General features: G+C 42.7%; 1 protein-coding gene across 8 annotated transcripts in view; it reads left to right on the forward strand.

Moving 5' to 3' along the window:
* The window catches only part of ERC1 (ELKS/RAB6-interacting/CAST family member 1), a 2,866,486-nt gene that overhangs the window by 1,537,194 nt on the left and 1,313,871 nt on the right, over positions 1-15,421 (forward strand). The window lies entirely within an intron of this gene.

Below are 15,421 nucleotides of genomic sequence, written 5' to 3' on the forward strand. Positions count from 1 at the left end.
GATAGGCAGGTCTGTTCAGAAAGAGGAAAAAACACCGCCAACGGTTATTCAAAGAAAAGGTTGTACGAGTTTGGTTCTTTGGTTATCGTGATATGCCTCATAATTGGTAGATTCTTGGTCTATTGCATGGCCCGATCATGTTTTCCTTGAGTGTGGTTTTGCTGTATTGAATGGGTTCCTCTAACTTTAAGATTAGTTACTGTCACAATCTCTGAAAAGTAACTGCTCTGACAATGCAACTTTACATGTTCATCTATTTATTGTTATGTGAAAACAAGAAATGTTTATTACGTGTTTTGCATTGTTATAGCGTTGGCTTTGAGATCCCTCTATATCTGTGCAGGAGCAGCCATTTAATACTGTCAACCGTGGGTGATGTTATATTTCCCCCATCATTGGCAATTTTCTGTTAAGTATTTAAGATTATTCTCACCACCCCCTTTTTGCACAAGACTAATCTTAGAGCTGGGCTATATATCGAGTTTTGGAGATATATTGATATATATTTTTTATTTACATCTTGATATTTACACAGCTGTCTGTATTCTCAAACAGGAAGAGGAACCCTGTATTTGCACTTTATTTTGATCAATGTCTTATAAATAAATGTGTTGTGACATCTCAGATGTAGTTGGCAGCTTACAACAGAGCATTTTATCCACAGAAACAAAATCGGGATATTTATTGTATATCGCCATTCAGCTGACAAATATTGAGATATGACTTTTGGTCCATGTCGCCCAGACCCAACTAATCTGATGCAACTGAATACTTGTCAAGAGTAGTCCTCTAGTTCAGTCCCTGTAAAAGGAGCGTTTAGATTATAGAACAGGCAATTATTCTGGTCTTTGCTCAATACATTTTTGATGTAAACCATTGTAAAGTAAAAAAAACCTATGGTTTGTATTCTCCTCCCATTACCTCTTCTTTCCCCCAAAACAGAACACCATACAATTAAAAGAAAAGCCATTAGAAGGAATATTGTTTGAAAATTAATTCTGCGTGGTGTTTTAGAATCAAATGTATTTCAGGGATTTAAGTGATGCACATTCTCCTGTGGAAAAATTAAATTGAACACATGCAATTTAACTCTGCTTGGTCAGTGTCAAAAATGTACCTGTGTACACCAGAGTCAAAAGCCCACTCAGTTGCAATACTCCATACTTCTAGTTCAGCATGGCTATCGTCCTTCTCTTTTTGTCAAAGATAATATATTGTACTTTGTAAAGGAGACAGCCATTGCTCCAGATAAGATTTGGAAGTGGGAGTATTTTACTCCCTATTTGTTAGAATTTAGAGTAAAATGATTTTCTAGCGAGCAGAAATGTAAGTCCAATTCCCAATGGGAGTATTTTATAAGCAAGTAAAAATGTTTTAACTGAAAAATTGAAACATTTTTGTAATGTTTTTTTTTTTTTGCTCCTACATATGACAATTATAACATGAGTATACACAAGTGTTTCAAGGCGCGACATTCAAAGATACGTGTTTACTTCTTTCAATCATGCAGTTAAAATAGTAATTTCTTCCTGTGGTACTACTACTTGCACTACGGGTGCAAACATATCTACGGAGCTATGAGGGTGAAAGAAGGGGCGCAGGTCGTTTCCTATTTTTTTTATTGGGGGTATTTTTACTACCTATTTAGAATTTTTGGGAATATTTGCCAATTTTAATGAGTAGAAGTGGCAGATACCCACCTTATCTGTAGGGCTGCTGTTTTCTTGAATTAAATACATCCATAATTTCTGGCATATTTCTCTTTGTTTTTGTTTCTTAACTCGGACATGCTTTAATTAAAAGGCGACTTTCACATGCACTCTTTCTCTTTAAGTCACAATGGTGTTTGCCCATTTAATCTTTCTCATTTTCACTGCACAGACACCCCCCACACATACACTTATAGTAATATATGTTCTCTTAAATTCCCTGCATCACATTTCTACATGTAAATGAGCATTTGGAATCTAAATTCCCACTTGTAGATTAGACTGTATGACGAAATAACTTAAATCAAATGTCTTCACCATGTGCAAATTCACATCTTGTGAAGATGATGCAGTATGTGCTGTCAGTGGTCCAGATAAGATATTCAAGTCAGAGTATTTTAAATCCTAGTTAATGAGTAGTAAAGTTATTTTGTAGGCAGATATAAATTAGCACCCATCCCTTATGGTCTGTATGTAGGCAATTAAACAGATCTATTTTGTATTCCATTCTTCTTTGCATCTATTAATTATAATTAAAAGATGTCTTTTTACTTGAGGCATAGCTTGGGATAAGTATGTAATAATAACACTCCTTCCTTTGACACTTCTGTGTTGCCACCACTGATCTGAACATATCTGTAGAGCGTTGTAGGTGATAGCAGGAAGTGGTTTCCCATGTGTCCATTGTTCCTTTGTTTGCTGTTTCAATTGTGTTTTTTGGTTTTAGGGAGTAAATGAGACTGACAGGTTGCTTATCTGTAAGTATGTGTCCAATTGTATGCTTTCAATGTTACATGTTAATGCAAAATAAGAAGTATTGATCTTAAAACCTGGTGAAACCCCATACAAAATGTGCTAAATCACAGTTTGTTTAAATGATTACATTAAATGATATTGCTACACTATGCAGCATGTGCAATAGTAATTTGTGTGCATACTAAGCCGTTGTGCAAAGTGTATGCGTTGCACCTTAAAAGCATATATGTAAGATGTGCCTTCTAAGATACTTTGCCATTCTGTACTGACGTTCTGTAGGGAACTGCAAATAAAAAGGGTAAAAGACAGACAAAAAGGAGAATGCTTGTTATAGCTTAAGATTCATAAGCTTAACAACTACGCAATTAAACTTAACCATCAACTTGCAAACACTCTGAGTGCAACAAAAAAAAGAGCAATACAATTAGTTTTTACAAAGAGGAATTACTCATTTAAAACTGTGAATAATCCACGTATCTGATGTTCTATAAAAAGGCAACTTCAAAAACAAATAATTAATTCCTTATCAAAAACAAATAATTAATTCTTTAACATTGACCTAAGCCCTATACATAAAACTATACTGACTCTTTAATATGAACCTATACACCAACTACTTCATATTTGAATAATTTCCTTGATGTAATGTGTGGCAAGTCACAAGGAAGACAGGCACTCTCAGATGACATTGTCGGGATGGTTTATTAAAATTGGTTTTAATGCCTAACTTCCCCATAAACTATAGGAGTTCCCTATCTAACAAACTAAGGTGCTTGCCAGTCTGTCTTGGAAGTCCAAAATAAAGAAGTTCTCCATCAGAAATATCGTAGCTCACCCTACCACTTTTTAAACTAACTTAGGCTTTGAGAATGACTCCCTTCCCCTTAAATACTGGTAGCATCTCTTGGTCCTTTAATATGACTTTCAAATATCTTCTCATTATTTATTTGATCAGTTTCTGTAATTGTTCCAATAGGCTTAAGATGTCTCCTTTCCCTCTGTGACCTCTTTTATAGACTATCACTGATTTCACTTCCTGTTTCTTACACTTTACACTTGTTTGTATTGCTGGTATGAGGGTTGTTTCCTCTTTACTTCAGGTGGGTCTTTCCTGCCTTGCAGAACTTGTAGCTGTTTCTTATTTAGGATTTGGATTCTCAAATTATTACACTTTGGAAGCGCTTTCCTTTTTCCAGGGTTTGAGCTTTCACACGATCAATCTTTGTATTTACTTCAGAGTCTTTTCCTATTTTCCTTTCTCACAATATTGGCTTTCTCTTGATTTGTTGTAAGGTTAATGGTGTTTTCGAATTAATGCTGAGACAAGTTAGATCCACAACATAACAAACCCCTCCTTGAGGCCACCGGCGACTCCCATACTCCCTATTATGTTCCTCTTCAATGGAGAGCGTCTTCTGAAGCCGGGTACCTCAGGACCTTTCTTGTCGGTTATTGACCTGTGAAATCTGCTTTCCTTTCGCTCTCTTTCCATTACTTGTGGTTGCATTATAGGACACACTCGTCTCAGTGAATTGGAAATTCTATTAAATGGGACAGCATTCTGCTCATCAAAATAATGGTATCCCTGTAGAGTTTTTGTCCAATTTTGAATGTAAAGAGATATTCTAAATTGGTGAACATCTCGTGTGTGCCATAGTTTTTGGCAGTGTAGGGAGTTCCCCACACTCAGTTGTTTGACTTTAATAAAATGTTTAAGATTTGTACCTGTGCTATTCCAAGTTAAAATGGACTTTAAATCTTTTGCACATCAATGTTTTGTCTGTGTGCTACTACTGGACTGGTGAGTTTAAAAAAGATTTGCTTCACTATGCCATTTTTATCTCCCGGGAGGGGTCTCTTTCACCTCATGAACTTCTATCAGGAGGAAATAACTGGTTATATATATGCTGAAATATTATTACAAACTCCCATTCAGGTAAACCTTTCTTCTGCCAATGTGTAGCATAGTGTCAAAATCGGTGTTAATAACCTAAGTTGAGTCAATTGTTAATACCGGCTAGTTCATTTCAGGATACTTTATTTCAGCAGTGCATGCCATAAAAGCACAAATCAATCGCAGAAAGCAATTCAAACATAAATACACCTCAATGATAAATATATTTTAAAAGAATATATAAACGTCCATTCAAATGTTTCTGAACATCAACAAGTTGGGGTTACTCAACAACATTTGAACTCCAATTAATAAACAAGGGCGCAAGGATAAAACTAGTACAAAATCCTTTTCTAAAAAATGTGTTCTAACTGCAAATGCTGGCTTCAAATATGTTCTAAATAAGATACCACAATTTAGAAATAAAAACCTTCAAATCTCCCGCACAATCATGTAGGAAAGGACATTCATTAAACACACACATTTTGATAAAATGAATATGCTACATTTAGTTGGTGTCAAGCACTCAACTATCGGTTTCAAGGAGGGAGTGTCTGTATATTGCCTATAGCTATTGGTGATTGCTGATATTTGATAGTCCCTAGTTTTTTCCAACTCACAATTTGCTTAGAATTTCGTGAGTTTCATTTTTCTCATGAATGTATGCAAAACTATGCACACTTTTTAATAGCCATTCTCGTCATATAGCCAAAACCTTTACTGAAAGCAATCTAAAATGTTTGTTCCGATTTTTTTAAAAAAATGTAAAAAAACTAGACTCTTCAAGGATTTGCATATACCCCCCTTTTGATTCCTCTCCAGGTCACATAGAAGTGAAATACCTGCCTACTAATTCATTATTAAACTATCCATGGGATATGTACCAAATGGGAAAAGTAAGAGGACATAAACATGGCTCTGGTTGAAGTGTGAGAGCAGCATGCCAAGTTTGGGGTACCAAAGACTAACAAACAAAAGTGCTGCATGATAATAATGTAGCCTTTCTACCAGTAAACCTGTTGATCAGGTTTTTCGTGGCACAGGCAGACTTTTTTAGTTTATGTCATTGTTTTACAGGGTTATGAGATCGCATAGTACTTAAACATCAGTTCTGCATTTCATCCAATTTCAAAACATGGGAGATAAGAGTCCATTAATCCTAACGTGGGTCTGTGCTTTGCTCCTAACTGCAAAAGGATACCAAAAGGGAAAGTAGATCTAACAGCAGGTGTTATCAGATTGGGCATCAGGTTTGTGGGAGAAGGATATTTCCACCTGAGAAGGGGTCTTCTTCTTTGTTCATGTTCCAGCACCAATAGTTGTATTTTATCCTGCATGGGGATACGCTACGTGGTTGTACGTTTTTTTACCACGGTACCAGCAGATCTATGACTTTCCGAGTCATGGAACCTTTATAAACGGATGAATTCCTACCACTTCAGTGGGATCCCACACACAACTTGAGAGAAATAGTTGTGGGGTGAGATAGTGCCATTTTAACCATAACGACTTCATTAACAAATGTCTTCATTTTGTTTTTACATTTCACCATGAATAAAACCAAACTATAGCAAAAGCAAGTAAGACACTTCGTTCTCTGCCTTTTTGTCTATTATAACGAGAAAGGAGAGGTGCAGACAGTTACCATATAGGAGACCATAGTCACTTTAACAAAACATATCCTTTAGAGAACAGTCCAATGCCACTGCAGTGTTGATGTTAATCTGAACAGTTGTGCGAGATGATTCCTGCAAACCGCTACACACTTGTGAGTCTTATCTTTTGTTCTTTTTTACAAGTACCTTTTTTGGGGCAGTGATTTTTCCTATGGCAATCGAAACCACTTGCAACAGATTCACTCACGTCGACATTCTGCGGTTCGATTTAACTGGGCAATGAGAGGATGTAACATAAAGATTGTGTGTTCTCACCAGCCCCATAATATATTTGATTAAGATAAGGTTGCCCTTGGAACACCTCATTCTTTTGTGCTAACGTGGTCTCTGGTTTCCATGTAAACCAGACTATATTTCTCCTTTCTTTCCTAGTCATTCTTCTCCATAATCTAGACAATAAGAGATGCACTCATTTTTTTGTGGATATGGCAAAGTAAAATAAAAAGATCATGAAGCGATTATTGGCCTACACTCCTATTAGCACAGGACTCCCAGCTTCAAAATAATCTATTGCAAGTTGTGTTGTGGATCATCCATTCAATATTCCCATTAAGAAGGGGGTGCCTTCCAGGCAGACCAAGAGCACATTCTATAAAATGCAAAACCGCTTTAACTACTATCTTCAGGAATGGTTTTAATGTTGACATTTGCAGAGCAGTAACACGAAGGACTTTTAATACACAAAGCAATGTAATGGTGTTTGTGTACTTGTCACATAAACGTATTGGAGTCTTTGGTTTGCTGTTCTGTTTATGTGTTTATGATTAATAATGATCTGATGTTGGTGTTAATTGATTAGTATCATATCCTTCGTCATTACAATGTAATGCAATAGTAATTTATACTGTGCCATTTCTGGCAACATAGTCGTTTCCTGGTATGAGGCCTGTCCAGAGTAGACAGTATGCTCATGCCTGAAGTAATCAAATCTAGGCAGAAAATGGAAGGGGCAGACAGCCTTCATGGAGGGAAGCTTGGTAGACCAGGAACATGGGGAAATGCTGGTTTCTGCTTGGCTATGTGGGATGTAGCAGCTTCTGGTTCAGATGAAGTATGTTGGTAAGGTGCTGGTGAGCCAGTATTTAGTTGGATCTTTGTTTTACGCAGGGCTACTTAACGTACAAGTAAATACTGTAATATGGTTACATGATGGACTTGATGTGCACAAGATTATTTAAGTGTAGAAGCCAACTACGATGTTTGATGGTAAGCATTCAACCCTAGTTGTGGCTGTGCATTCTGTACTGCCATATCTTATGCTTCGAATTACAGCAGTCAACTCTCCCTTTCGCCACCCATTCCTTTCCTTTTTCTCTCGCTCCTTCTTAATGTTCCTCCTCATCTTGGTTTTTCTGTTCCTCCCTCCCCTCTTAAGTTCACTAAATATTCTTCTTCTGCCTCCTCGCCTTCCTCTGTCAATGGCCTTTTCTTCTGATCTCTACTTTCTCCCCTCTATAGTTTTGTCCACCTGCTCTCCTGCTTAGATGTCTTTTCTATATCCTCTCCTTACCTTTTACTTAAATGTTTCACTTTTATTTCCTTTCTTTAGATGTTCCACCTTCTCTCCTTACTCTATCTGTTACCTTTATCTCCTCATTATACATTTCACCATGTCCTCTACTTCCTGTTTCACACCAGCCTTGCTACTTTTTGTACATCTTTTTCCTTCCCTGCATCACTTCTCTCTCCACTTATATGTTCCTACTCCTGCCTCTTCACATGATCTCCATTGCACCATTCTCACCTCTTTCGGTTCTCGAACACTTTCTAACTCCCACAATTCTTTCTGGGTATCCCTCTTTTTTACACACTACCTGAGGACTGGTATGAGGCTCTTGTTCTAGAGATGTACTGCAGTGGTTGGAGCGGACCAGAGTGAATTATAATTTCCACAGGTGCAGTTGTGTGTTATACAGGCCGTGTCACAACTCAATGAGGCAAGGTGGTGTAAAGGCAGTCTACCATCTTGGAGTCTGGCAACTGTTCCGTCATGGCCACCTGACTCCAGGACGGTCACTCCCTGCTATTCTACTGCTGAATTCCCTGCTTTCTTTAATCCTCTTTCTACTTTGAATGACAGCAAGGTACCTGGTATTGATGTGGGACTGCCTTGAGGTGCTTCAAGTTAGTTGCATTCACAGACCTTCCCTCTGCTGTTGCCTGCCAAGTATAGATGCTATTCTGTGGTTCATGAACACCTGGGGCCGAGGACTCGCAAATGCCCCTTCCCATGTTCCACTTGTTTCAGCACTCCACCTGCTTGTGCTAGGCTACTGGCCAAGCAAGAGTTCTATGGGCTATATTTGGTAGATGATATACAATGGTAAAGGTGGAGGCCCTGGGGATCCCTTTATGCCTAGTCTGGGGCTAGTATTGAGAGCTGTGGTGGTTCCCTGTCCAAGAGGATCCCCAGTCCTCATTCACTGGCCTCTGAGCTGTGACCTTTTCACAATACTCCGATCACGGAAAAGCTGTCTTGGTTGATGCTTGGGACATGTTTTGTCCTTTATTTATCCCATAACATGCATAGGTGACTTTTCTACCCATTGTTAAACATGTCCCATCACAGTGAAAACCTTGGTTTGTCTGAAATTCCTTCCAAGCCTTTGGCTCTCATAACTGCCCTCTCCATTGTGATGAATCTAGCAATGTCACCACTATATGACCTGGGCTAGTCTTTTTCCTCGTATGGCAAGGGAAGGGCAGCCTCATTCCGATCCTGAGTGCATCTGCCCGAGGGAGGACCATGTGGGAGGAGACAATCCTAATGGGAGTTACGTATACTTGCTAGACGGCACGTGGTATTCCCACCAGTCAAAGGACTTTAAAGCACTGCTCTGTAACCCTCAGTACAATCCCTCGCCTAATAGACTAATAAATTGTACCCCTCTTAACATTCCCCTTAAATAGTACTGGGAAGAGAAGGAGTAAGTGTCACCTCAATGAAGATCACTTTCTCAATACTGTGATGAGGGAGAGGAATGGTGATCGCTCCTAATCGGAACCACTGTCAGCAGTTTTGTCTTTTTACAACAACTGAGACAAGGAGAAATGATGATCACTCCTAATGAGAACCACTATCAGTGGTGTAGTTTTTCCCAAAATCCTATAAAAGTAATGAAAGACTCCGGAAGTGAGAGGAGCCCTCCCTGGGCATTGATGTGGAAGGAGTGAAGCCGGTCCAGAGAAGCCAGAAGAGGGAAGACCGGGAACACATACTTGGAGGCAGCATATTCTCTGACTGAGGCAAAAAGGAGAGACTGGCCCAGGAGAAGCTGCATAGCTGACAAGGAGAACATCTGGCTCACAGTCTGCTGAACCTACACAGACCCCAGGAGAGACTGGTCCAGCAGAGGCAGAGATAGCCAGCCAGCTGAGGAGGAAAGCTGGGGCTCACACTCTATCCAGGCTGGCTCATTCCCTTACCCAGCTGGGGTGCGCCCCGTTCAAGTCTACAGAGAAAAGGAAATAGCTAGCCAGTTGAGGAGGAAAACTGGTGCTTCCACTGTGCTGCGTTCACCACACTGGCAGGAGAGTTTTTCCTTACCCTGCAGGGGTGAGGTCCATTAGTCTACGGAGAGAAGGAGAGGGAGAAGCAGCAGAAACAGAGGGCTGCAGACGTGGTTCTGCCTGCCAGCCAGTAACACAGCTGAACACCACACTCGGTGGCGGGGAGGGGAGTGACTCGCTTCGGCAGACAGAAGAGACGCTGACACGATCTCACCAAGGCGAGGAGATGGTGCCAGCGGTTGACTGCAAGTAGGGGAAATGCTGTGGGATCTGCGCATCGAGGGAAGGGGCATGGTGGCAAGACTGTGCTTAGCTGGGCGCACACTGAACCAATTCTACAAAGCAGACTGAGAAGAGGTGAGGCCAAAGGCAACCGATAAGCTCAGGGGAAGTGAACAGGTTACAGAGTGGCCGGCGCACAGATGCTTTAGTTAAAAATGGAACCAAAAGAAAGTAATATACACGAGGGGAAGCTTCTAACTAGTGAGAAATGTAAAATATATGACGGGAAAGACTAAGCATGTGAGTCGAAAGGAAGAAAATATCACGTTTGGCCTTGTGAACTTTAGTGAAGACCAAGTGATGGTGTTGGGCAGGTTAGTGAACCCAGCTTGTCGAACATCAAGGGAAGGGAGTCATTTCTGACTGATACTACAAAGAGTTGAATGTTTCAGCTATAAAAGTCCTGGCAGGATACCAGGTGAAGATAGATGTCTTTTGTATACACTGTGAAAAGGAAACACGATTCATGAATTATAATAATGTGGCTGAAGTGAAAATCATGTCCTGGTGACCTTGAGCTTTGGTTGTGATGTATTGACAGAAGAAATTAAAGGAAAACAGTACCATTGTGAACTGCGAACAAAACAAAAATGTATAAAGAGAAGGAAAAGGTCCCTGGAGAGAAATGTGCCTTTGAAACTAGAAGTAAAGAGGAACCTCGGGGGAGGGAGAAAGATCCTCAAGCTACGTGAACACTCCAAGGAGAGAGGGGGAAGTCCTCTTGGAAACTTGGTGATTCTTTGAAACTGGATGTTGAATGCAAAGAACCTAGGGAAGGAGGTTCTCCCTAGAACTGTGAACCTTTGTCCATGAGGGAAAATCTTTTTGTTGGATTTTGAACTCTTATGTTGAATTCTGACTATTTTTGAACACTTGAAGACAAGGAACATTACCTGTTGCACCTTTTTTAGAGTGTGAGGGCCAGAATAGGAGTATGGACACAGGACTTACTTTTATTTGGACACTTTGACATTGACCGACCCATTAGCTTTTTGTTGAGGTAGGGAAATTCCTCTTATATTAGGGATAGTGAGGCATTCTTACCTTTTCTTTTAATTAAGTCTTTAGCCGAAAACCATGTCCAACTTGTGTCTGCGTCTCATTTCTGACTCCTCACACCACCTTTTGAAGATTTAAAGGCTAGCCCAGTCGTATTCTCAAATCAAGAAAGGACAATGTTAATACATCAAACGCATTCTCCTCTGCCTAGAGGCACCACCCGTCCAAAAGTCTTGCCTTGCTGTGGTTGGAACACTGCATTGTACCAATCTCAAAATGTAATTTTTCAAACATTCCTGGGGTATTCACCTGATATTCTACAACTAGTCGAGAAAGCACTGGTATCGCAAGTATCTCATACCAATGCAAACTAATAACAATCTGTTGTAGGTTCTTAACAATTGTAAAAAAAAAAAAAAAAAAAGAATAGAAAACTATGGTCTTTGCCCGGTCTTTATCTTCCTTTTCTGTTGGGTTATTCATTTCCACTCGAGCAGATCGTACCCATTAACCTTATACGAATAACTCGGGTAACATAATTACATTTTTACCGCTTGTATGGAAACTGGTTAGTGTTATGGGCTAAATTGTAGGGACAGATGCTGTTATCTCCTTTCTTCTTCGTTTTTCAGTTATGCACAACCTTTTAATTGCATGCAGGTAAATGGCTCAGCTGTTCACATATTTACAAAGATGAAGTGGTGAAAGATGGATATGATGCTGATGATTTTGTATTTTCTTGCATTTGTTTCATGTCATGTTGCTTGTTGTTACTTTATCATTTACTATATATATTATACATGGTGTTTTTGTTGATGGCATAGTTTTTAGCCCTGAAGACGGACATAGCTCTGAAATGCATTGGCCTTGGGACACTTTTGAATTATTACTGCCTTTTATGGAGAAATAAAAGCACTGAGTTACTAAATTCTAAATATGGGTATAGGAAAATATTAGAGAATATGAAGAATTGTATCTGAATGACCTAAACTGAGTTAGACTTTTGACTCAACTTGCTAATAGGGAATAACGAGAGCACTTGGTTGGTCCAGGGGTAACCTTGAACCTCTCTTTGTACATTTGATATCCTTGTGCCAAGGTTTTTTTTTACTGATGTGCTCTGTAGAAGAATATGAAGTATTGAAATGATCACTTGGACAACGAGACTGATAAACTTAAGAAGTGAAGTGGTGCGTACTAATCTTTGTCCGGTCGCCGACATATTTGCTACCCCATTCATTTTCTTTAGACACATATAAAATGATTGATCTGGAGCAAGTATAGGTTTCTCTCTAGAAGATCCAATACCGATTATGAATGCTGCAATATGATGCATACTTGACATCCCACAATACTCATACGTCCTGTCCCCTTTCCTCTATCCTTGTGGGCGTCCCCCAACCTTTGTCAGTGAAAAATTGAGCTTCCCCTTTAAATTTAATACAGTGCCCTGGGGGGTGGCACTGGGCGTGGCAACATCCCACAAGGCCCCGCCCTCTGCCTAAGCTCAGTCTTTTTTTCCGCACGGATGGTGTCGGATCTGGCAGCTAGGCGCAGAGACTCCGTGAGATGCACGTCCTAGCAATGCTCATTCCCGGCCTTGAGCACCCATGCACTCTCTTTAGTGCCTGGGGCCCGACCACCGCAGTGACGTGTGTGCGGCCTGCAGCACTCTCGGTCACCGGGTATTGAAGAATTGTCTTTCACGATGGAGGGAAGTCTTCCATGCTTTTCCTCCAGGTCATCTTGAAGAGTTCATCTCTAGGTCCCCACGTCAAGACAAGGTAGGCCCTTTGTTTAGTACGGCTCCTCAGCTCGGAGACTCCTTCCCGGGGGCTTCCACGGGTAAGGGTACCATGGAACCTGGTTCTGGCAGACCCAAGGCAGTTAATGCTACCGGTTCCCAAACCAAGGGGGGCGAGGGGGCTCTTCCGTGCAAACAGTTTGCAGACCAGAGGCCGGCAAGGCTCCCAAGCCGAGGGGATCTGGAGCTCTACCGGATGGTCCACAGAGGGGCAATGAAGTTTGTCGTCCTCTTCAGCCTCAGTGGGCAAGGGTTTGTTATGTTCTACCTCCAAGAGTCAGTCTTTAGTATGATCCAGGACAACTACCAGCTCTGTTGCTGAGGGCACACAGCCTACCAGAGCCACCTCCAAGTTCATGGTTCAGGGTGATTCAACTACCGGCCAGCAGGCTGAGAGCTCTGAGCCTACCAGAGCTATCTGTGGTCGACGCTTTTGTTTTGGGTTGGTTGGCCAAGGAGTGTCCTCCCATGCCTGATCCAGCATGTTGCACAGGGCCTTTGTGCCCTCCCGCCCAGGGCGTGGCACAAGGCCACAAGGTGGCAGACAAGAACGTGGTGGAGCCTCCTAGACCACTGGTCATCTTTGATTCAGATCAGGGCCTACCTGGTCCCTCGTTCCTGGAGTGGGCCATGCAAGAAGGTTCCATTCCCCTTCCCTCGTGAAGCAGCAGCAGACTTTACGGTACAGTTGGTTCGTCTCTGCATGGGCTACATAAACCCATTGCAGCCTTGTAGCTACACTCCACAGGCACCTCAGCCCCGATCTAGAATAGAGACCCAGCGCTGCTGAGGGCCGGCCCCTTTTGGGTCCGGTGACTGGCGAGGATTGCTTTTTCGAGCGCTTCGTCCTCCTCATGCGCTCCCTGCAGATGACAGGGCTCCTCAGGAGTATAGTCAAGGAAGTGATCCCACAGGTCGTGCCTCCTAGGCCTCTACCTCTGGACCCTCCACCGGTTCCTCCAGCGCTGCTGTTGCCTGTTCTTCCTCTGGTCCAGGCCCCATCGGTTCTTCAAACCCCTCTGCCTCCTCCTGTACCACCACCGCCACCCCCGCAGCAGCCATTGGATCCACAGTTATCTTTGGGTCTGGATCGGAAGGGGTTGGGGGGGGGACCCCTCCAGTTCCGGTGTCTCAGGACCCAGACTACCCTCTGTCTGGAAAAAGGGGAGAGGTGGACGATGACGGCAATGGCGCCCAGGATGACGAACACTCAGCATCTGTAAAGGCTTTTCATGACTGCCTTCAGATCCTTGCAGAGTTCTTCGGGTTCACTCAGCCAGAGGGGGCCCCCCAGGATTTGGGAGTGCTAGCAGAGGTGTTAGCTAGTCGCACCACGAGCCGCTCAGGCATTCTGCTCCTGAAGGATTTCCTGCAGGTGGCGAGAAAGATCTGGGAAAAATTGAGGGCCAACACCCAGATGAACAAGAAATTGGACAACCGGTTCAGGCTTCTGGATGGGGAGCCTGTCCTCCTGGCCTCCCACCCCCAGCCTCACTCTTCAGTGGTGGCTGCAGCCTCGTTTTCTAAACCACTGTCTTCGTCGTCGTCCTCTGCGGGAGCCACCTCCAGTTGTATGTCCAAGGAGGGCAAAGTTCTTGAGTCTTTTGGCAAATGTTGCCATGTCATTTCAGGGCTGCATTTGTGGCAAGCTAACGCCAAAACCCTCCTAGCAGCAGCGAACCAGAAGCTGTGGCGAGAGCTTGGTGTTTCTGCCTGATCCCCCTTTGGAGAGGCAGGCCCGGGTGGTTGCGCAGAACCACAGTCTTTCAGCCACCCACATTGGCACAGTTAGTTGAGGACTGTGCCTGGGAGTTGAGATGAGCGGGTATCGTGGATCCCATACCACTAAATTCTCATCCGATGCGCAAGAGAGGATCCTGATCTTCCTTTTGAGGGCTATGACCTTTTTCATTCATCCACTTATGACGAGTTGACAAAGAAGACCTCTGCACAGACCACCAATTCCTTGGCCATCCCGACTCAGCAACGCGAGAAATCCTTCCCTCAGTCAGGTCAGGACCAACTTCAAACACTGCGCTTTCACCAGCTTCAAGGGGTTTCGAGACCGTTGAGCATGGAGGCCTGACAGTTCGCCCAGCGACCACAGGAGGAAGCAGCAGAGGTCTTAGTGTGTTTTTTTTTCTGCACCTCCTCCTCCATTGCCACCTCAGACACCAAAAAACTGTGACGTCATAGTCAGGGAACACAGCTCACCTGTAGGGGGCCAGGACGGCTGGAAGAGTTATTTCGAGGGTCCTTGGATCCTTAGTATAGTCTCCATGGGCTTCAGTCTTACTCTTCCTCTTCTCCTCCTCTACATCAGATAGGGTCTGCAGCCCGGGAGATCTTTTCTCTTTTGGAGATGCAGGTGTTGGTACCGGTTCCTCAGTCAGACAGGGGCTCCGGCTTCTACACCAGGATTTTTGCATTACCCAAGAACAACCAGGCTGGCCTGAGTGTATTGCTGGACCTGTCATTTCTCAATCTGTCTTTACCGATCGAACGCTTCAAGATAATCACTCCCTTGCACATAGCAGTGTCTCTGTGTGCAGGGGACTAGATTTGTTCGCTACACCTCAAGGATGCGTACCTTCATGTCCCCATCAGACATTTCTGCAGTTCACAATTGTCATACCACTTCCAATACAACGGGGCTGCCTTTGGGCCTCAATTCAGCTCCTTGTGTGTTCACAAAGCTGATGACTGCGGTGGCTAGACTCCGCCTGGAGGGCAACCACTTATACCCTTATTTGGACGACTGGCTGGTCAGGGCCTGCTCGCCCGAGGGGGC

The sequence above is a fragment of the Ambystoma mexicanum genome, chromosome 12 (assembly GCF_040938575.1).
Source record: "Ambystoma mexicanum isolate Mex_15411 chromosome 12, UKY_AmexF1_1, whole genome shotgun sequence".
Lineage (NCBI taxonomy): Eukaryota > Metazoa > Chordata > Amphibia > Caudata > Ambystomatidae > Ambystoma > Ambystoma mexicanum.